The 24,703-nt window shown below is 36.1% G+C and overlaps 1 long non-coding RNA gene across 1 annotated transcript; it reads right to left on the reverse strand.

The window, feature by feature from the left end:
* Nucleotides 1-9,225: 9,225 nt before the first annotated feature.
* LOC126913135 (uncharacterized) lies at nt 9,226-23,866 on the reverse strand. The gene is made up of 3 exons (XR_007707719.1): nt 23,744-23,866; nt 9,492-9,573; nt 9,226-9,364 (listed from the first exon to the last, which is right to left on the reverse strand). It is a non-coding gene; the product is annotated as an uncharacterized LOC126913135 (long non-coding RNA).
* Between the last annotated feature and the right edge of the window lie 837 nt (nt 23,867-24,703).

Consider the following 24,703-nt stretch of genomic DNA (forward strand, 5'->3'; position numbering starts at 1 on the left):
CTGAAGAAGCTTTATTTCAGGAATCCAATAAAACTTGCAATTTAGGGACATTTTCTTATCATTTATAGAACTTTTGCACACGGAGTCCTCACTTTATATTACAAATAGGGAACAATTTATCAAGTCTGACTTTATATTCTTCTGTAATTATTCTGTCTGTAGAAGAAAGTCCCATATTAGAAAAAGAATCCCCATTATTTTCTGCAAACTTAGTTGATACGGACTTTATATGATCTCCAGGAAAAAAAAAGAAAAAAAAAAAAAAGACAATAAAATCACACAGTAACATTTTGATCAATTTCTCTTCTCTCTGGTTTTATAATCTTTGTCTATATTTCAAAAAGAAAAGATACATCATTAAAACCCATAGTTTATGCAAAAATATGTAACAGTCAAATTCCAATTATATTTAAATGCAAACCCTGTTCTGCTTTGTACTACAAACACAAGGAAGATTTAGGGACACAGTTTCTCCTCACAATCACCAAAATCAGATACCCTCACTGACTAGAGTTCCCTTGTTTGCAAAAGAGCTCTAAGTCATCTGACCCCCAGATTAAAACTGCATAAGTAAATTGATTTTTCTTCTTTCCCACAAAAATGCTTCACCATACCCCTCCTTTATTTCCACTTCATACATAGAAATACATGTACTAGCCAAAAATGTTCAGAGCAAGAGTGCAAAGGTATGGTTGCAAATGTACTTCTCCTACTTGTATTGTAACAGTGAGCCTTCTGTAGACCACTTACTTAAACAGGTGGCAGTAAGGAAGATGAAAAACTTCTTTGAACTCTAAACCAGACAGTGTTTGTCTTCTACTCTCATCTAAGAAAGAATTAAACCCTTCCATTTCTCTAGGACATTTTAAATTGCATTTAATTTTTCTGAAGGCTAGACAAATGGGAGAACAAATTAGTAAGGATAATTTTATTACTTTAATGTTCTCATTCATAGGCTCCATTAAAAATTATGCTAAAAACTTTTCTAATCAAACATGCTTGTCAAAGCTTCAGAAGAAGTCATCAACGGCAGCAGAAATCACCATGTGTGATCATCCTTAGAAAGTCCTGCATTTTTGTAATAGTTTGGTTCCCATTAACTGGCTATATTTATTTCTCAATTATGTGCATTAAAACAGGTAAGTTGGGGTTAAAGCAGCAGTTCTTTCCAGCAACTCATTCATATTCAGGCAAAGATACCAGTATGCAGCAACTCTTCCTACTTCGCATGGAAAAATGAAATAATGACCTCCTTTTTCTCACCTCTTAACCCCTATAGACAAGAGTACTGTAGGGGTCATAATAAAGAATTGAAATTGGGTTTGGAGTGGTGAAGAATGACAGCTGCCCTCCCCCTTCCTGCCAGGAGATGGAAATGTGCAAGACAGAGACAAAGACCTATATTCTAAGTAGCATTGGGCAGTGAACCCCAGGGGAGTTAGATTGACAAAGTTATGACCTAATTAAAGAACATCTCCTACATGTCATTCTTTCTGCGTGTCTAGGACAAAATGCTTCTTTCTATAATCACAGTATTAACACAGGAGACAAGATATAATATTATACTAATACCATGTCGTGACTCTAAGGTATATACACATAAGACCAAAAGACATTTCCTGAGACTGCCTTGCATTTACTACATTTCAAAAACAAGATCTATCTGAACTTTGCAAACTGCAATGTTAGCTATTTTGTGTTAGAATCCCAAATTTGAATGAAGTAGTGTTAAACTTTAAAAAAACAAAACAAAACAAAAAATAACACTCTTTTTTTGTTAAGCCATCTGGAAATGTTATGCCATGGCTGTCATTACCAAGTGACTTTCTTTAGTAAATCAGATATTAAAGATTTCCAGTGAAATGAAGACATACAAGGAAGATCTAGTTCCACAGTCACCATAATCCAATGTAATTGAGCACTGCAAACAGAAGGAATTATACTTCCCATGCTGATCTCTGTTCTTTAGTTCAGTAAAAATATTTGTGCAGCTGCGGTGTGAACCACATAAGATCCAGATCATACTAACTCAGGAAAAAAAGTTCCAGTAATGATAAAGTCACTAATAAGTTGACAGACCGCTTCTTTTAAAAGTAGGCAAATGTAAGCATGCCAAGCCTAGCAAGCGCAGTTAGTGTACCCGCACTGCTAAATTAAGATAAGCTTTCTATGGAGTGGACTCTGCCATGCAACCCATCATTAAATCTGTAATATTCGTCAACATCTAACTTGTTTCATTAACACTGTACAGTCACGGTACAGATTGAGTGGTGCTTTTCACTGTTCCCACTTCTCCAACTCTGACAATTTCTATGAATATTTTTGTCAGCACTAGCATAATTAATGCAAAAATTCTGAAAGACTATTCAGATATTTTCTCCCCAAGAAGTGTGGATCTGTTGTAAAAATTCACAAAAATCAATGAATTGTAAAAGGTTTCCATTATTTTTAACAGTACAATGAACTCAAGAATAGTTTTTACTAATCAATGGAATTGAAAATTAGGTGTCATACACAATTTCTTTGCTATGAATAAATAAATAAATAAATAAAAAAGCTGTTGTTAGTCAATTGTAGACTAATCTTTAGTTTATAATCTCTAATCTTGTTAATTCAGATCCCAACTGCCCAATAAATTAGAATGTCATTGAATGAACCTCCTATGTGATTTTCATCATATCTGGCATGAAATTAAAATAGAAACTGTCTATATTAAGCCCTGTACTTAAGGGGTATTTCTTATTTCAAAAAATGAGGTGATATATTCTCTTCCCACTATATATCAATTATGAAACATCAGAAATAGTAGGTTACATTTCAAAATCTTCAGTTAAGGGATTTTATCCTGTAGAGATTAAAACAAAATGAAGACTACTTTAAGTATCAAGAAGTCTATATTATGACACCAGCGGAGAGATCCTTACCAATACCAAAATCAGTGCTGTAGCGTTAGTTATCTGGATTTGTAATGCCAGAGAAGACTGGGTGAGGACTCACCTGTATGAGGAAAAGTGGAAGACTTCATTGGTTGTCTAGATAAGGGTGAAGTCATACTTTGGGGTTATTGTGGATACCAACTATAGAGAGAAGGATAGGTCTGAAGCCAGTTAGGCAAAATTTTAACAAAAATCTCCATCACAACATTCTTGGAGTTTATGCAGTATGATTGATAGGACTAGGCACAAGGGCAAAGTCTGGTGTTTAGCTCATAAAATACTATGGAAGTAGATTTAGTAGAAGTTGGAGAAGATTCTGCAATAGTAAAGACATTTCCTAGAAAACAGAAACACCAAAGAATGGGTTCTCATCCCTGCCAAAGAGCATATGTAGACCAAAAGAAAAAAATAATACTGGAAAGGTTTTTGAAGACTCAACATGGAGTATCAATTATGATGTCATGCATATGATCCTTCACTCATGAAGACACTGAGCTTCCAAATATCAAAAGCTGGAACAAGGTCTGCCTTGGTCTTCCATTCGTTCCTTAAATATCAACTAATTGTCACAACGAGAAACAGTTTTTCTTGCCAGTTTTCTCACTTCACCAAAGCCAATATCCTTATGTTTCACCACATTTTTTGCATTTTGTTCTTAATAGAAACTCATTTGACCATCAGAGAATTAAATTAATCTTGGACTCAAAGTCATATATCTTTTCTGCCTGGTTTGTTCAGCAGGATGTGTAATCAAAGTGGTTGTATTAGGAATACCTTGTTATTTTGTCAAGGATCCAGCATGGTAATAAGAGAAAAACCAATAGTTACTTATGTAAATATAATGCAGATGGTTCCCCATTGATGAACAACATCTTTCAGAGAATAATGAGTTTGTCTGGTGCCAATTAATGTTCAACACATGCTGTTCCCTTTGTAAAAATTGCATGTACTCCAGAGGGAACTGAATGAAAAAATATCTTATGGTAGAGGATCATTGTATGGGCATAAAAACATGTACAAGGTATCCGTATGGATAACATATAGTGCTTTGTGAAGTCTATGATTGATTCTGCCTTACATATATATAAAATCATATCCACTGTGTGGGTATGTGGAGAGGTCACTAGAAAAACAGTTCTCTATTAAAACCAGAATAGTTTGTCATATTTCATTTGAGCAGTTTGTTTGGTTGGTTGGTTGGCTGGTTGGTTGGTTGGTTTGTTGTTTGTGTGTGTGTGTGTGTGTGTTGGTTTTGTTGGTTTTGTTTGGTTTTGTTTTGCAAATATTGATTTGAAAGATGCAAAAAGCCTCTGTCCTATGCATCTTCCAGTGGGACTACAGAGCAAGCATACATCCACATGCTTCTATAACCTGGGGGTTGATATCTATGACCTTATATAAAACCTCATTGACTCAACTTCTTTAATGTTCATTACTTTTGTTATGATCAACATCTAATGTTGAATTCTCAAAAGAAACTCATGTAACTAAAACTTGCCTCTGAATTTTCTTTTTCTAAGTTTGTTTTAATGTTAATCTAGATTCAAAGCACTTTTTTATTTTAATTTGTAAAATTTGCAATATCTTTGACTAGTTATTTTTCATTATGATCCAATTTATATGAAAATCAGGGTAGGGCGTATATAATGTATTATTTGAAGATAAGAAAACCTATTATTTCTCCCTTGTCTCAGATAAAATCCTTCTTCAAAGCATATTTTCTATTGGGTCTTCACGTAACCCACATGCCACATAAAGTTGTAATATGCAGAGAGAGAAAAAAAAAATCAAGTTGTAGATGGCAGCATTAGTATGTTTTACTACCTAACATATTGTTTCAAGAGAAGTTGTGCTGGTTAAATTAGGTATTCCAGACACTTGCATACTGCTTCAGGTTCTGTAGCTGGTGACATAGGCCAGGTTAACCAAACCTAAAGGGTAGCTTGGGACACATCAACAAAGTGTTTTAGTTCAGGCAAAGGGTGCATATCTGATGGAAATCTCCCAGTCACCTGGGCATTGATCACATATCAGATCTCTCTGTGTCTGAGAGCTTACATTGGAATTTTTCTGTGTGACACTGAAAAAAAATATATGATCCAGGAATATATTTAATGTACACTAGTCACCAGTGGGCATTCAGTCCAATGGAGCAGACTACAGTGAGCTTGAAGTTTAAAAAAACATGAAATTTGTATGTGTAACAGCAGTTTCTCATCACTGTTTCTTTCTGCACATGTGCTCCAATTGGTCTGCAGTACTTGTTAATTTAGTCATAGGCTTAAAATCCCTACATTGTATAGAGAGCTTTTAAATTCAGCAGATTGAAATGTCCTTTCTTAAGAATGTACATTCTCTTCACTTTTTAAGCAAATTGTATTCATAATATTTTAAAGTAAACCTTAGTTTACAAGAGAATATATCTGATCAACTTGGCTTGATAGTAGAGTTTGTTCACTTTAACAAGTGTTAAAGTTAGTTTGTCTCCCTACATATAAATTTGTAGTATTAACTTTATCAAAGTTCAGAAGTTAAATCAACATTAATATTAAATAAATAAATAAATAAATAAATACAGATTAACATAGTAGAGTATTAGTGTGGGGAATGTGGTTTTATTTTTCAATGTTATTCTTTATATATATATATATATATATTGCTGGAAAGTGGTAAAACACTGAAATATTTCAGACTGTACACACCATTTTCCTATTCCAAAAAATTTATAGTATCAATTTATTCCTCTTCAACCTGAACATGAAGAAAAATCTTTAGGGGTGGTGAAAGCAGGATGCAACCTCACTTACTTAGGAGACTCATAGTCAAATAGCAGGAAAGTTTGGGGCATGTATACTAAATGATGGAGTCTAACCTACTCTACAGAATGAGGTTTGCCACTGTCTTCATACTATGACTCCAAATGTCATCCTCATCTAAACAAAGAAATATGGTTTTAAAGAATAGGCATTGCTGCCCTGCTCTCCACTCCTGCAGAATAAAAAATGATTTTCACTAGAAATTTTCCAGCTACTGCATTGAATTACAAGGAAAAAATCAGTCTACTTTCACTGTAGGTCTCAAGTGCCAGCTTTGAGTCTGGCTTTCAATTCACTGTTGATCATTGGAAAAAAAAAAAAAAAAAAAAAAGCAGTCTTTGCAGGCTGAATTATAATCTAGGTCTCAGAGTAGTTGTTTTCCAAGAATGAAACTGTGGTGTATTATTACTGAAGAAGGCAGTAATTGCAGGTTCTGATGGTCAATTGCTTTCCTGCATATTTAACATCTGTTAGCTCAATTTATAGAAATAGTCAGGTAAATAACTAGTCCAAGGGCTAAGACAACAAAAGAAGGAAGAAAACAAACTAACCACTTTAAATGTCATAAACTGCTTGTTTTGTCATTCGTCAGTTTAGTACACAATTCTGACGCAACTGTTGAACAAAGAAAAGCAAAGTAAAATCTTTCTAGACAGTCTTCAGGGTTTATTGTTTGTTTGTTTGTTTGTTTGTTTTTGGTCATGGCGGTGGTTCTTTTAATACTGTAAATATGTCATGCATAAGTAGCATAACATTTTTGAACTCACATTCCTCTTGGACAAGTATTTGGGTTGTCCACTTACCTTCAGAACTGGGAGAGTGCTACCCAACATGCTACCCAGAGTGCCACCCAGAGCTTTAGTTAGGCAATTTCCAACACATGCTGTCTGCAGTACACCTTTTCTGCTTCTATTACTGTCCTGCAAACATTACCATTGGTGTCAGGAATAAGACTGAACAAAAGATAATAAAGCACATGGGGCAAGATAAGGATGTCTATCCTTGATGCTGCTCCCATTTTATTTTTGTCCTTATTGCTGCCTATAACATCTCTGCTCTGTTCCCATTGGCTTTGATTTTCAATTTACAAATGTCATTGCCCAAGATTCTATGAGCTACAGCCTCATATTTTAAGGGACTTATTAGAGCACACATACACAAATACGTACACTTTCTCACTATATATGGCAGTTGTAAAACAAAACACAGACAGCAGATCAGTTAATCTGTTGGAGAAGGGCAGAAAAATAGATCTTCACACTAGATTTTTCAGATTTCCTTTTTTCCTAAGCAGGTTGATTGTACTTCCTGAAATGAATCCCTTTTCCTCGCTTTATTGATTACATGCTTAACAAATGGATAAATATATGCAAATGATTGGTCTAAGTTAAACAACAACTATGCAGAAGAAGGATATTTTGTATCTATATTTCTAACTATTTTCAGTAATCTTTTAGTAATTATGTGACGAAAGTGTTGATACATTTGCTGTATGGTTCAGGAGCATGATAGGCCATGGGAACCCTTGGAAGAACCTTTCTTTCAACACCTTGAAGAAAACTTTTTGTGCCTTCTCATCCTCTGCATTTTTGTAGCTAGCAATGCTGCATAAACTTTATCATCACCCTCCCCATTCCAAAGGTGGTTGCCCCATTTGGCCAGGCTATAGGCCCTTGCAAGCCAGGAACCTGAACAAACTTATTTCTCACTGCAGGAATGTCCTCAGAATTCCAGTGTCTTTATTGGCACTTTTTATGGAGGAAATATAGAAAACCTATATCTTTAAATTATTTTATTTTTCCCTAGACCTCACACTGAAAGTCTGTAACTTCTTTTAGCTCAGCACTAACTAACAGGGTCAAAGTTGAAGTGAAATTTGTTACTTTGCCCTCACTGTTGTGTCAATATTAATGTCTTTGAAAAGAATGCAGAGTTTTGGTTTTGCCTGTTTTTGCTGACACCAGATTCTCTTGTTACTATTTTTTTTGATGCTAAAGGTTTCTTTTTGCTCCATCATACATAGAAGAACAAGTCGATCCTCTTGACTCGCTGTGGTGAGACATACTTTGCCTAGAAAAAAAAGTAACATGTGGCCCCAGTACATAGAGGCTTTGTCCAGCTGAGGTCTCTGGGGTTACATTTAAATTCTCCTTATTCAAGCACGCTGGGAGAAGGACCACACAGATGTCCAGTCACAAAGAGATCTGTTTTAATAGCAGCAGAACTGACCTTAGTCTCTGTGGCTGTATACTAGTAAATAGTCCATAACTCACAAACATTCACATTAGTTAAATATCAGCACAGTTCCTAGTGCAGTTTTGGCTCAGCTACTACTCTTTCATATTATGCTTGGGAGACATTGGGATATGTTATACATAACAGGGACTATTCCTAGAGACGTGTGACTACTATATTTGGGAAGGGGTAAAGTTTGGGCATGTGAGATATGGCACAGCCTCAGGGGAAAAAAAAAAAAAAAGAACAAACAAACAAACAAAAACAGTCACAGGTCTGCTTCATTTAGGAATAGTCAGTATTCATTATTCATCTCTTAATCAGATTTAAAATAGCCCCTTGGGCTGTTGATCTGTAGGATATTCAAGATCCTTAACCCAAGACCAAAATGAAGCGGATAAGGTCACTAGAAAATTCAGCAGTGCTGACCCTGCTCATCATCCCTTCTAGAGGATGGGGCCATGGAGAGCCAGAACAGAGAGCAACTCCTAACATACAAGCTGACACTGGAGAATACAGGAGAAGAGCTTTGGCTGGTGCAGTCAGGAAGAAATCTGGGTCACATCAAGAGTTCATGTCCTTTGTACAGAGAATTTTATGAAACTAGACACCTCATGACATTTAGCATCACACAACTAAGAGAGCACAGTCTGGCACTGTGGGTTTAGTAGGTGACAGTGATGTTCTAACAGCAGTATTTTACAAGAAACAGAAATTGCCATGAAGAGGTGACAGTTTATATCAACAGTGGTTTTGTTTGCTGAGACTTAACAGAGATGGTACATTTCTCAGCATAACACAACCAAACTCAAATAACTCTTATATTACCAGTATAAGACAGTAGCTGGAAATTTTTTAGCCCACTGGCTACTTTTGTTCTAATTCATACAAGACATTTACAGAGTCTCTAGGATAAAATGAAGAACCTTTCAGTCCATGCTACTATAATGATATGTGTCTGTGAGCTGCACATGCTTTATATGCAGTGGTATCCATTGTCACCTGCAAAGACATTAATTTTCTGATTTAAAACACCGTAGACCTATAAGCATTTAAACATTATGAGTAGACTTTTAAAATAAAAAGCAGTACAACATGAAATAGTGTGAACATTTTAATTAAAAAAAAAAAAAGGTATAATTGTTTTTCTCTGTTATTTGGGTGGGTTTCCAGCTGAGACACTCTGAAATATGAAAAACCTTTTAGATCCATTGATGAATATTACTTTATTCCCTTACAGATTTGGGCACACAGATTGATTATACTAGCATTTTACCTAGCTAAAACAACCCTGTATTTCCTTTAGGGACATCTCCTTAGAAAATCCTCACACAGTAGAGTGATCTTCAGTATTTGTTGTTTCAGTTCGTTTGCAATCTATAAACAAAATAATAAAAAAAAGAGGGGAAAAAGGGATTTAGTAGAAATATAATTATCTCTAGCATGTGGATCATGGACATCAAAATGCAGTTATATGGAGTAGACTAAATGAAGTACCCCTTACTCATGTTTCTCTTTGTGGGTCCAAAGGATATTCCTGCTGCTTTGCCTGTGCTCATGTTCTTAGGAACTAGGCTCTGGAGCTCCTCAAAGACACAAGAGAAAGAAAAAAGCATCTTTACAACTACATAATATTGATTTAAAAAAAATCATAATAATAATCTCACATTTTCTAGCCTTATAGTCATATTTATTAGTGATTTATACTATGCAGTTGTAATAGCAACTATGTAGAAAAGCTTTCTTCAGTGTTCAGCGGTTACAGAGCGCAATAATATATATATCTCATTTTTGTGTAAATTCCATCTTGGAGCTTTTTACAGATGAACATCTTTCTTCCAAATAGTATTCTAAAATGACAAACATACAAAAAGCTAAGACCACAAGATTGTATGTAGAAAGGTATGGATTTCAAAAAGAGCATAATGAATAGTAACAGAGACACTTTGCTACACTACATGCTTTCGTGATTTGCAATTCCGGAAGATAACTTTCCAAAAAGATGACTTATTTATTGTCAAAAGTTTATATAGCTCCCCTCCTCCTCCAAAAACAAACAAACAAACAAACAACGTTTCTAGTTCCATCTAAAAATTGGTGATGTTTCTTTAGACCACAACTCTTGCTTGAAGGTGAGACCAGAAGTTTCCTCTTCTGGGTAGCAAGAAACCTCTTCATCTCCATTCTAAGTTTAATTTTAGCTGCTCTTAAAACCACATTTCCTTTACTTTCATTTCTTTTCTCCGCCTTGGCAGTAATCTGCCAGAGTTTTTATTCATACCAATCGTATCTTACAGTTTATTTTACTAGTCTCAGGAAGATGAACTCTTAGTCTCTCCTCATAGTGGAAGGTCTCTACATTCCCCAGTCATCTCTCCTCTACATCATCCTAAGTAGAATTCCTTTTTTTGGTTGTGAATGATAGGACAGTCAAGGGTGGTCTGATTTGAACTCTACATTATGTCAATTCTAGCTTCATGTCTCTGATAAAAGAACTTCAACTTACAAATACAAGAATTTAAGTTTCCGATGGATTTATTGCATTCATGTGTTGCTCACAAGAGTCCTGTGCTTTTGACCACTATACAAAGCTCTCATCTGCAGTCATCTTCAGCTGGTAGGGGCCTATAAAAAGACTTTGCTTCGAGAAAAGGATTCTGTCCCAGTTCTGCTTCTATGTATTACAGCTCTTCATCCTTATATCTTGGTGATATGTTTTGATGTTGGCTCCCAGTTTTGTGACATGAACAGTTCTTATTACCATAATTCTCTTTCACTCACATATATCAATAGCTTACACTGAAATGATCTGGAGACCAACCTTTGACTTTCACCAACAATTCACACTCAAAACCAAAGAGATGGTTTTCCAATGCCAGGTAAAATTCTATGACTTTTATTTTTAAGCATGAAAGACAAGGAAATTTGATAGCTGCAGCTATGTTTGTCAAATGGTTGCAAGGGTACTTAGGGACATGGTTTATTGGGTAATAGTGGTCAAGGGACAGTTGGACTAGATGATCTTGGGGGTCTTTTCCAACCCTAATGATTCTATGATTCTATGAATCAAAATCTAGAGTTAGACTACGTATTTGTCCCCCCCCCCCAAAAAAAAAAAAAGTGTTTATCTTCAGGTGAATTAAGATCCTGCTCAAGATAAGTCAATGCAAAGAAGTTGAGATTGTACACATATAAATGGGGACCATAACCCATTCTGAGACTTCATGAACAGAATGAAACATTATCCATAGTTAGTAGTGTCTTATTTTGAGTTACCAAACCAGTACATCCCAAGCCTTTATAGAAATGCAAAACATGTAGTTAGGCAACTGAAAATCACAAAAAGTACTCCAGAAAGAAATTTTTTTTCAGAGCAGTGACACTGAGTGAGCTGTGTTAGTTTGTGCCTGTGTGCTAAAAATCATATTCAGGTAAGCAGAAAAGGTTGTGCTTCTGTCATGGAAATGAGAGACAAATGAAAAAGAAATGAATTATTTCTGGGGAAGAGGAGGCATCGGTTGTCATTTGCTGGCAGAAGTCCAGTCCTATCTTATCTTTCTTCCTCAAGAAAAGCACCTGCAGAACAAACAGCAAAACATAATGTAACATGAAATAGAGACTCATCCCTGATTCTTCAGTTCTGAGATAACCTTAACTGAAGGTAGTCCTGTAAAAAACTGCTATATTTCATTAAGAAGCATTAACTAGTAATGTCTGACTGTGTGTCATGTTTCTATGCGTGTATATTTAAAAAGGACTGCTGCACAAAGACATGCAAGTGGAACCTAACCTTGCTAGTGGAAAAATTACTAATGGAGTTGAATGGATAACAAGTCTTATGAGGAGCAGCTGAGGGAGCTAGGGTTGTTTAGCTTGGAGAAAAGAAGGCTCAGGGGAGACCTTATTGTACTTTACCATTATCTTAAAGGAGATTGTAGTGAGGTGGGGAATCAGGCTCTTCTCCCAAGCACCAAGTGATAAGACGAGGGAAAATGGCTTCAAGTTATCCCAGGGGAGGTTTAGGTTGGATATTAAGAGAAATTTATTTACTGAAAGGGTTGTGCAGCATTGGAATAGGCTGCCCAGGGAAGTGGTTGATTCACCTTCCCTAGAGGACTTCAAGAAACGTGTAGATGTAGAACTTCGGAGCATGGTTTAGTGATGGACTTGTCAGTGCTAGGTTAAAGGTTGGACTAGATGATCATAAAGGTCTTTTCCAACCTGAATGATTCTGTGATTCTATGGATTATAGGTAGGTTTCCACGTGTAATAATAATCTGTGACCATGCTAATGGCTTCATAAATACACCATAGCTTTGTGTGGTTAAGGCAACAGTCAAGATGTCTCAGTTTGTATTGAACAGAAAATAGTCAGGAAGAAATCAGTAGGAACAAAGATCCCCTTGGAAAGTAAAAGTAGTAGTCCTTTCCTAGTCTGACAGGTCAAAATAGTTTTTGAATGAAGTGGGAACCATTCCCTTTTTGTACGATGAAAATACCAACACAAAATATCCAACACTGAAGTTGTAGCATTGCTTTGGACACTTGGCTCTTAAAATCTAGGCCCTTGGGACTGTGCAGCCTCTACTGCCTTGAGAAAAATCACAGTTAACAAGAGGAAAGAAGCAGGGTCACCTTTCTTAACAGAGGTGAAAAATACAGATTCCTGTTTTAAAACAGGGCCACACCACTTGGCCTCACCATCAGAAAGCATGTGTCTGTGCATCCCATAACTCCAACAGAACTGTAGTATAGGACAATAGCTGAGAAGGTTCCATTCGTTAGTTGCAGTTAGGCTTTATTGCTTTGGAGAAACTGAGAGCTCTGCAGTGCTGCATTGCAGACACAATGTATGTCATTAGTGTGAAACTGTGAAACAGGGAGAAGCAGACAATGGTCTGGGGACTAGGACTTCCTTAACCTCCCCAGGTTATCAGCACCTAAGTGAAAATCATTCTTCCCACAACCCCCATGCCTGGAATGAATCTAAATTCTGTGTGTGTATGTGTGTGTGTTTCTGATCTCTGGGGTTGTCTTTATATACCTTCTGTATGTTCTGTATCTTTTTTTTTTTTTAATTACATCTTGTCAGCAGATGCAGAAAATGAAAATTCCGAAGGGTTTCCTTTCTTGAACAAGTTCAGCTTAAAAGACAAGGAGAAAAAAAAAAATTATAGCCAAATGGCTTCTGTATCCTGCTGATAATATAACCCGTGGAAATTATCTTGCTTCCAATTAAAACTGATGCTAATTATAGTATATCATATCCAAAATCTTTACTTTGCTTTCTTGATCAAAAAACAAGGACAGGTAATTCCCCTTTCTACTATCATTCCTGTTCTTTTTAATTACTCCTATTGACAGCAAGGATGGTCTCAGATCTCAGAGCCAACACTGAAAGATTAAAGCATGTTTTCTTTACAAAGCCCACAAATTTAAGGCTCAAAATGAACTTTAATGGGAATAGTTTCAACTGCAAATTTAAAATTTAGCATGAAATCTTAGTACTATTGAAGTAGGTAAGACTTTTTCAAGGAGCGGTTCAGGTGGAAATAATATTTTATGTTGACCTTCCTCTCATCCCTGAACCTGCCTAAGGTCATGAATACCATCTGTATTTATTCATAATTTGTATTACATCTGTACCCAGCACTATTGTGTTAGCTGCTGCACAAATATCTGGTGAGATCTAGTTCCAAAATAAATTGTTTAACACAAGTAGAGCAAGAAAGTAAGAAGAGAGTGAAAATCCAAGTGTTAAGTAACTGGGATCATATTCATTTAAAAAAAGTGGTCCAACTGCTAAGTATGTCTAACAAAAGTAGCATTTCAAATTCATACTGCAAAACAGATTATTATGCACTATAAGCATACATTCTCACAAGTTTTATTGCATTCAAGTGTTGACTCTTCTTTCCACTCTACTTCTCCAGTTATTTCTTTGAAGAATGTTTTTTACCATTTTTTTTCCTCCTGGTAATCCTACATGGTTAACCTCAGTTCCCGGGGGTCTCTTTGCAAGTTAACAAGTACCCTTAATATTTGAGAATATTTAAATTAAGGTGAACATATCTTACTGCTTCTTGAAATGGGTGCATCTTACCAACAAATAAGTTTGATGTGAATAGTATCACATGCTCTATATGGAATTTCTCAACTTTTTAATTAAAGGACCATCTAATCATCTTGGAGATGAAATATATATGTATATGTATATCATATTCCAGTGTTGCCTGAAGCTTACGGGAGGGAGAGCAAGGGCATGTAAAATTAACATAACATTGTTTACATGTTTCTTGTTGCAGAGGAGTAATTGCACTAACAAGTATGTTAAGACTACTCCTGTGAGCAGTCATAACTATTGTGCATTGTATGTGTGGAGTTGTTAGGAGTTTTGTTCACTTTTTTGCTAGCATGTAAAACATCACCTTCTATGAACAGGCCATCTAGACCAATAATCCTTATATAGAAGGCAGGCTGTCCTGTTTGGGTTTGGGAAATTTGAGATGTTAGCATCTTGCAGGTGCAGCTGACAAGACAAGTTGCAGCTTCAGAGTTCATCAAGAGGAGACAAGTCAATTAAGCTAATTAATACAATTTCTCACATCTAGCTGCTCCAGGGGCAGATGTAGAGGAAGAGTCTGCTCAAGGCAGAGAGATGAAAGGGATGGTCACGTACCTGAAAGTTACCACTTCGTTCCTCATTCGTATGACTGCCTCATGACTCTGTTAATACTCTTAATTGGATAGACTGTTAACACATGCTGTCCAGAATTAAAAATATGTTGCTCACAGAAGATCCTCCTCTTTTTTTGCAGAGATGCTGTAGAGATGCTATTTTTCTGTCTATGGTAACAGCTCGTGTTTTTGTCTTCTCTACTATTCTGGAAGTTCTCAATAAAAAGTTCACAGATACAGTTTTTGAGACATAAAATCTAACTGTAATGACTGAATTACAAATTTAAATTAAGGCAGGATTAAAAGCTTTTGTATCATTTACCCAACTCTCAGAGCAATGCACATGTGATGCATACTGCATCATGAGTGCAGACACTATGTTAGATTCATTATATTCGAACTGTCTCATTTTATGTGATCATGCAATTGTTGACTCAAACTCTGTGTTGAACTGTGTTTAGAGTGCTTATATAGCATTTTAATGACAGAGACAATAGCAGTACTCGTACCTCCCTGTGCAAAAAGTTCCTTAAAACTAGCAATATTTTACATCAGAAGGATGAATTGTTGTTCTTTTCCCCTGCCCACTACCAAACACTGGATGGCAGAGCAATGTACTGCATCAAGTAGGAAGTCATGATTCTTTAGTAGCACAGAAGAAAATATCAAGATAAAGTTTCTTCAAGAACTTCAAGGCTGTGAGTAACTCCAGACCACCATTGCTATATATGTCAGGGTAGCAAAACATTGAGTGTCCAGCAGGGTGAAGAGAGGATCAAACCACAGGTTTTGTCTGGGAGCTTTGCTCCTTTTATTGGATTATTTAAAAGGGCTTTGAGTTTTAGTTATATAAATTTCTGTGTTCAATCATGACAAGTTCAAGTGTCTGGATTCATGAAGATTTGGCACATGTTGTACAAGTAGGCATGTAAACTGGATATTAAAATTTTAACATCTTTTGCATTTTCTGGTCCGAATACTGGTTTCCAATTTGCCTTGCTGTCATTTTATTTGTCTCAGGCTAACGCACAATGATTGATAGACCAAATGGCCACAGGAGAAAAACAGAGATAGTACTTTGCTCAGAGAGAGACTTGGGTGAGGCCAGAAAGAAACATAAAGGTCATTCAGCCTAATCTTACATTATTATTTTCAGGCAGTGATTCCTGCATCTGATTAGTAACTGCAGCAACTTAAAATAAATAAATAAATAAAAATCAATAAAAAAAAATAATGCAGCCCATGTTTAAAGACTTAGTATGCCTAAGATTCACCCCACTCTCTGGGAGTTGTGTCTGATGGCTCTTTATCCTCACTTCAGAAAAAAAGATCCAGTTTAAACTATGACCTGAAATTTTAGTCATTTTACATATTATTTTTTTTCTGTTAGGTTATAAAGTACTTCCCATAATTTAATGAACTAGGAAAGACATAATGAAAAAAAATGTAGTTCTTCCCCCAGACTAATACAAAAATATTATTTTTGTTCACTCAAAACTATAGTTATGAGAAATTTAGATTTGATAAAAAATATGCAGATTTCTAGTAGATATGAAAGCTGTATGTATTCTCATATAAACTTAACAATGTCAAGTGAGTCAGCTTTTGCTGTCAACAACAAAGAGTGTATCACCACCTAATTTAATTAGGGTGAGAGCATATTTTGTGGGTTATGTTTAATGGGCAAGCACAGTTGAAATAATGAACATAAATAGCAAATAAGCAAACACTGGAGGAAATATAACCATTCAGAAGCTTAACAGTTTCTGCATTCCTCAAACCAAAGCATATTGGAACTATGATTCCTGTCTGAGAAAAGAAGCTTTGAATATAATAATGTATAGACATTTGAAAACAACCAGCACTTCAATGTTGTCTGTGTCAATGACAGAGATGAGCTTCATACATGCAAATAAAATGCAATTGAATGAGAATCTCTGGATCAGTTCCTTGGGCTAAAATGATATTAAACCTCAAACACAGGCAGTGATAATACATTATATGTGCATCAAAAAGCCCTATTAAGTAGAGAGTATCAATAAGGTGCTAAGGTAAGAAGTGAAACAGACTGTAAAAATTAACAGATAGCAAATGATAAGCACATGGCCAGTGTCCAGAGTTTAACATAGATTTAGGGAATTGACTAGGTACTGTTAAAAAAAAAAAAAAAAAAAAGTTTTCCAACTTGAATGGTGTTTGTTTTAAAGCAATGAGAGATATGCTTGTTTAGTATTTCAGAAAAAAAAAATCTCATAGGTTAGTACTTTATATATATGTGAGGTGTGTGCATGTATGTGTGTATTTGTATATTATATCTGATATGCGTTGTGAAGGCAGTTGGCAACTTGTGTTGGCAAGTATGACTAATTGAAGATTTTGTAGAAAATGACAGAACTCCACAACTGCTGATCTGTGTAGAGTCCAAGAGTAAGTCTGTGTTTTGCAAGACACAGGTCAAAACAGGTTTTTGCCCTGAAAATATTTTCCATTGTGGTGGCAGGAGGACATAAGAAAAAAAATAAAACCTTAGGATGAAGACAAAAAAGGTCATTGGGGAACAGTATTGTTAAGCCACTAGTCTAGCAAAGGGAACTGTTAGCCATTGAACATATTTATGTACTTGGGAGAGTGTACAGAAATAAATCCTGCTTCAAGTTGCATATAATAGCTTGAAAAATCTGGAATAAACATTCAACTTCAGTAGAATATTGTGCACTATCAATTCAAAAGTCCACTAGCAAAGCCACAGTTAAAACCATACAAGCAACATATCAAAAGAAAACTGTCAGAATTAAACAACTATTTGCAAATCATGCACAGAAACAGCAGGACAAAGGGTCTGTTATCCTCTGTTTATTTCGTTGAACCCTTTAGCATATATTATGTACTCCACTGAAATTAAGGAAACAGTTGAGTAATCCGTGATTTGTCCCAAGTTTGGAGCTGGTGGATAGAAACATTTGCCTTGAAAGTGTCACATGCTTCCAAGCATGGGAAGAGGCATGATTCTCCTGTCAAGATTTAATCTTGTTTTGGACCGTACAAGAGAGGTGTTGCAGGCAAAGAGCTTGACTAAAATTCCACCAAGACAATTTTTTTGTGGAATATTAACAGGTCTCAGTAAGATAGGGGGCCTTATTATTTTTTTTTTAAGATTGTTTTTTTTCTTTTTTTTCAATTGACTTTGACATAAGATTCAAGTTCAATGTTATGTTTTCATGCAATCTATCTTAAAAATTTAGTTCTATCACTGTTATCTCAAAGCTGTGTAATTTTCTGACTGTTCAAAACTGTTGATCAAGACAGCTGGCAAGTGGCAGAAAGTAATGAAGCCTAGAGTCTCAGTCTACAGAGGTCATCATTAAGTTATTAGTGCTTATCTACAAATAATATTTGAAGACCTTATGTATAGTTATTTTCTTCACCTAAAGCAATTTCTTTTGATGCATAATATTTGCAGACTAGAATAAGTCCAAATATATTTCATCCAGTTTTATAAATTGATATCCTATATAGTACATGCATGTTTTTGAGACTGGTCTGTTTCTTTATATCAGAAAGTATGACTGAGATTTTCCTGTGCCTCAAAAACCAATAATCAATTTCTGAAATATATTAAATAGATAACAATTGCTTCAACTATCTCTTAATACTCTGAGTGAATATTTCAGTTAAGCACATTTTAAGATCACTTCACATGCTTTACTAGAGGACTGGAACTTCAGATATGTTTTATTCAGAAATAATAAGTAGTAGTAGTAGCAGTAGTAGTAGTAGTAGTAGTGGTCAATATTATCCTGTCCTCTTTTTCAAGTTCTGAATTGACCTCCTGCTCTGAGATAAAAGAATGAGTTGACTTGGTCTGTCCTAATACATATTTCATGGATATATAGTCCTATATATACTTGGTTATCAAAACAGTGTACTTACACCCAAGCCGTAAAAACAGAGTATAGGTAAAGAAATAATTATAAAGGAGAGCCAAGAATTTAAAATGCCTTATATTTCATTTCCCAAAGGTCTGATTCTCTTCCATGTCTACTCAATAGCCAGTGATATTATGCAGTGAAAAGAACAGAATCAGCTACTCTCAATAAGCAGATCAATGTGTATCACAGGAACATGAAACATGATTTTAATTTTATAAGTGTTAAGAGCAAATATTTTGATCATTCATCAGTTCCTTCTACAACCATGTAAAAGTGTAAGAATTCAGTCTCGTGGAGTTTTCAGTGCCTTCTGTTCTCACTTATGATCCCTTTTATTCTTGTGTTTAGAGAAAAGAGGAAAATTTACAAAGGGAAATAAACTACCCGCAGACTAATGGTTGAATGTTGAATTGTTACCTGCTATTTCACACTTATATTTACCACCAGACTGGTAAATAAAAAACATGCACAGTTTGAACAGATGTTTAGGGGATCTGTGGAGGCAATAGGAGATAATTCATGTTAATGTGGTTCTTTCCCATCTCCCCAGTCCTTTCCACCTGTACTGTTGTTCAGAGAAAAAGAGATTTGGAGTTGTAAAATATGCTGTTTTACAAATAACATATATCAATGACTGGGGTGCAAGGAAGTATTCAGGGGCAAATCATCCAGTTACAGCAGCTTGATCAGATACTAATGGGGATTGTCAATTTTTCCAAACAGTAATGTCTATTCTATTTTATAAGATTGAAGGTCTGACTTAAGTATTACAGAATCACAGAATCACAGAATCGTCTAGGTTGGAAGAGACCTCCAAGATCATCTAGTCCAACCTCTGACTGCTGCATTGGAGATTTTATAGACCCTGGAATATCTCTGTGCCATTTGTCAGAGTACCATAATGAAATAATAGCTCTTGTCTCCAAGCAGAGGAATATCTAGTGCCATAGAAATGCCCTTAGTGAACAAGGGAAGTGATCGTACCACTCTTATTCACTTATGAAGGGCTTTACCCCTTTAATAGAATCACTTTTCCAAGACACAATTTGTAGGAGTGAAGGAGGCAGAATCTGGCCTGTCATAAACCATTTGCTACCTCTGAAACTACATTTACGTTTTCCAGGATACGATTAAAAGCACAACATTTTGCCAGAGACATTTGAAGTTTAAATACATGTTATTGCAGTTTGGTATTTGTGGGAATTACTTGGGTGTATAACCTTTAAAAGTGGAAAAAAGCCAACATTTTCAAGTTGTTTGGATCGTAAATGTTTAGAGATTACACACTCATGTAACAGAAAAAGAACTTTGTTCTGTTTACATAATCAGTCACTAAACATACTATAAAGAAGCCTCTTCAAGCTGATATTGTGCAGGCTTAAAAATGACTGCAGTGTTACATACATTATGTCATTTTTTTATAACAAACGCCTTCAGGCACAGTACTGCATAGGAAAGGCCAAGTAGCAGCACCTCCACAAAGGAACCCCAGGGGACAAACAAACAACTTTAAAAGTCATTACAATTCATTTTCTATTCCTCTTACTCCTAAGAGTACGGACAGTAGTGGGAATTAGCTGACATCTAAACATTGGTGTCCCCATACTTTCTCTTTTTGTATCACTTACGGGGCATTTCAAAGATTCCCACCATCTGAGAACACAAGAACATGAATCATAGACATGCTGAAACACATAAACTAGGCAATCTGTTTCTGTGAGGAAAAAATATTAATCACATTCTTAATATACCTTAGAATAATTTCCACTGTAAGCTAAGTGAAGAGAGTCTGGAAAGGACTTAATACTGCACAGCTTACATTGTCTTTAATGGATGTAAGATTAAAAATTCCAAAGAAAGTGTGGCTTGCATGCTAAAGTATCCTGCTCCAATAAGGAGCTTTATATGTTTAAGCTACCAGGCATTCTCCTTTATAGGATCAGGACAAACTAAAACATGCTGGAGCTAAGTAACAGACAAGTTACAGTCAGATAGCATTGCAGAAAAGAAAATGTTCATCTGTTGCTTATTTTTGTTGAAAAAAAATTAAAGTTAGCCATAGATTGAACCCACGTTCAATATTGCAAGCCCAAATCTAGTAGGTAGAACATTGCAAACATAAAGGCACTTCTGTGTTTCCAAATGTCTACATTAACTAAGTCAAGCTGACAAGAACATACTGTAGATATATTTTCCTCTTTATGTTGTGATCAACTCAAAGCTATGTAGTCAGGGAATACCTATTAAAAACACTTTGATTTAGACTTGTATGACTCCATGATGTGTTCCTTTTATTTGTATTCTAGCTGTTTTACTTACGTGCTTTTTAAAATAAACCATTAAAATAACCTTTTTTCAACTCCTCTTTTCCAAGTACTGCTTTCTTTGGTGATGTATTTGGTCTCAGAGGGCACCTCCTTCTAACACTCACTCTTGGCAGAAATCATAGAATCATAGATTGGAAGGGAGCTTAAAGGTCATCCAGTTCCAACCTCCCTGCCATGGCCATGGATGCCACCCACCAGATCAGGTTGCCCACGGCCCCATCCAACCTGGCTTGAACACTTCCAGGGATGGGGCATCCACAGCTTCTCTGGGCAACCTGTTCCAGTGCCTCACCACCCTTTGAGTAAATATTTTTTTATATCTAATCTAAACCTACCCTCTTTTAATTTAAAATCTTCTCCCCCCCCTCCCCTTTTTGACATTATTTGACTAAGCAAAAAGTTGTTCTCCAGAAAGATACAGCTTGCTTGCTTACTTGTTATTATGGACAGTCTTGCACCTCCTGCCTGTTACATATATGTATTATTAAAAGGGCTGCAACAGGAAATTCATTGTTTGAATTCTCAGTTTGGAAAATAAGCAGTCTTTCCATACAATCATCTTCTTTCCCCTTCTTTTACCTACATTTTTTCCTCCACCATTGCAAATTAAAATTTTCCCTTTTTCTTGCTTTTTTTTTTTTTTTCCTTACTTACCAGAGATATATCACATTTTCAAGAGGGCCTATCTTCTTGAAGAGAAATTAGAATAAAAGTAAACTGCAATAAGGAACCATGAGGGAAAGAACAAGGTGGATTAGACAGTTCTTTCAAATGACATCTATCTTAGGAGATGTTGAGCTTTTATTTTTGGAAAGGACTAAACTTTCTTTTCTTCATTGCAAATGGGGCTAATCTATCTAAAATAGTGTATCTTCATTCTAATGAAAAGGATATTACATTAGAATGCTCTCTGGAAAAATAGAAGGAACTGTACTTATACATGCATAAAAATTTGAGCAACTCTTAATTTCTTTCTGATAGACCTTCACCTGTACATGGAAATGGGTGTAGATTAAGAGAAAGCAAAAATGTTCAGAGAAAATAAAAGACTGCAATGTCATGCTGTTAACCTCTGCCTCTGGAGAATCACTGCATGCTGCTCATGGCACATCTGAAGCTATGCTAAGTTATGGGCACACACTAAAAGGTGAGGTCATTACAGTGCAAGCAGCTGGAACAAAGCCTTTGAGTACGTGTGTGCATCTGGGTGCACGTGCGTGAGTATACAGCCTCAGTAGTACCGGCTCAAAGAGCAAAGGGCTGATCCCTCAGCACAGTGTGCATGCCAGGAATTAGTTTTATAATATGTACAGGAAGATCACTTTTGCCATTTATTTGTTTAAAAAAACTGAAAGAGTGGCTTTTTCATTTTCATCACGGGAATCTGTACCCATGATAGAAAGATACTGTAACTACAGACATATTACACCATATTATATCACATTAATTATTAGATTGTATTTCACAATATCAGTATGAATTGTAATTAACACACTGGGTTCTCTCAGTTAGATACATATTGTGAATGTAAATGTCATTTGCCCCAAGAGTTAGTTAGGACTTGAAGGCGAACTGCAGAATAGCTAATTTGCGGCACACAGTAGGATTGCAATGTCTGGAATCCTCCATCAAGAGAAGAATCACTGGAATAATTTAACTTAAGGAAACTGGGCATGCAACATGATCCTGGGGAGCTATGCAATTAATGTTCTGTCTGCCACGTTAAAGATTTACCACTGAGATGGTCCATTTGCATACAACATACCCCTAGTGCCAGGAAAAGCTTCACTTGCTTTCACCACCCAGTAAGGCACCAGACAGCAATAGTGAGATGCTGTTTTGATTCAGTTACTGCTCAGCTGTATATCAAACATGTTATAGAAACAGGCCTTGACTTCAACATGTTTGGTTTGGATCAGTGAATTGAGCACTTGCTGAGCTCTGGAATACAAATGATCAACCTATCTGTCTGAGCAGTTCCCCTGTTGGTGCCATCCTCTCTCTGCCTATTGCTAATACAGTAATATGTATGCAGCACACAGCATCCTATGTGACTGCCACTTGACAAAATGTGCCAGCTCATCATTGTCTCCAGACGAGACAGATTTATTATAATTCAATATGTTCCTCGTGAGCACTTTTTTCTGTCTTATGTTACAGTCTGCATAGCATTCAGAATAATAACTACATGCTCTTATGACATTGCAGCACTGAATTCTTGCAGCTGAAAGAATCATTTCCTTGGCTCTGACAGAAATTCACTCACAGCAATACCTTCTTGTTGAAAATTAATATGGGATTTCCCTGCCCCATCCCAAAATGAGCTGTTTGTGAAGTAAAAATAAGTGGAATCATTTTTCTTTTTTATATAAAATTTGTTCTATATTCAAAAACTGAAAAGACATCAGCTTGACTGTGTTGTGCTGAAGAAAGTACTGCAGATAAAAACCCACTGCACAAGTGAATGAAATTCTGAGATTCTAGATACAGTTTTTGTACTCTCAAAGTCAAATAAGGCATAGCAAGAATCAGTGAAAGCTGGGCAGAACCAACAGCTGTTCTTGCTAAATTAAAGCTACACTGTATGTTGGGGCTGTCACCTGATAATGGAAACAGAAGTGTTTACAAGTGGCCCACAAAGACTATTTGAAAATGTACAGGTTTCACACTTTCTGAGAGAATGGTGTTCTTTTACAGTGGATCAGTCATTTCAGTTAACTTTAGATGCCAGAATGACCTTTACAAAGTGCTATAGACAATAGCATTGAATATGCAATTCACCAAACATGAATATTGGCACATTTTAGCTCATGAATATTTACCATCAAGACTGCTGCTGACAGCATCTCAGCAGCACTAATCTGCAGTCTGGCAGCGAGCCAGGTTTTCCACTTTTCCTAGACCCAGTGAAATTCCAGCCCTACTGGCCAGGACGCAGGGAAAGATCCTGGCATCCCCATTTGATTTGAACTCCATCTGTAAAAATAATAATAATTCTCTGGTTAGAAGTAATTATGGAACTAGATACTGTAGAAGGCACTACACACAGGATCACCCTGCAAGGTGTGTGAGTGCCATAATAAGCATTACAACATGAGGCAAAAAGGAACTTTGCATTCCCTACCCTGAGGTGACATCAACTGCACCTTGAATGGATCATACAGCATTTTGAGGTGCGAGTAATCAAATGCCTTTTGTGAACCTCTGGCCTATATATTTCCATCATACATGCCTAGCTGTAGGTGACACGGTTGTTGTGCTTCCCTAACAGCTCTTTCCTATGTCTACAAGACACACTTCCACATTCCAGGTTTCTTACTAACCATGGTTCCTAGCCTGGAACTGGTAAGCTCCTACTCCAGTGGACATGAAGAAGAATAAAACTAGTGATTACTTTGGTTTGGTTTGTTTTGGTTGTGTTTGTTTTTTGGGTGGTCTGTCACCCTGTCTTCCTTCCCCCTACAACCCTTCTCACTATTTTAACACATACTTCATATTCCATTTTTCTTCTGTTCTCATTGCCCTCCTCTCTGGTGCCCAGACCTAGATATGTCAGCTGAGGCTACACTTGTTTAGATGGAAAATTACCTGCTGGGTGCAGAGGAACAATTTTATTGATGCATCCCAGCAAGGTATTTGCCTTTTTGAGAGCACACTGCATTAACTTGTACCTGTGAGCTCAAACCTCAAGATACTTTTTCTGCAGCACAGCTAATTAACCAGTTATTTTCCATTTTGTGTTTCTAAATTTCATTTCTCCTACAAAATAATTATTCTGCATT

Source organism: Cygnus atratus, chromosome 1, assembly GCF_013377495.2.
Source record: "Cygnus atratus isolate AKBS03 ecotype Queensland, Australia chromosome 1, CAtr_DNAZoo_HiC_assembly, whole genome shotgun sequence".
In the NCBI taxonomy this organism is placed as follows: Eukaryota; Metazoa; Chordata; class Aves; order Anseriformes; family Anatidae; genus Cygnus; species Cygnus atratus.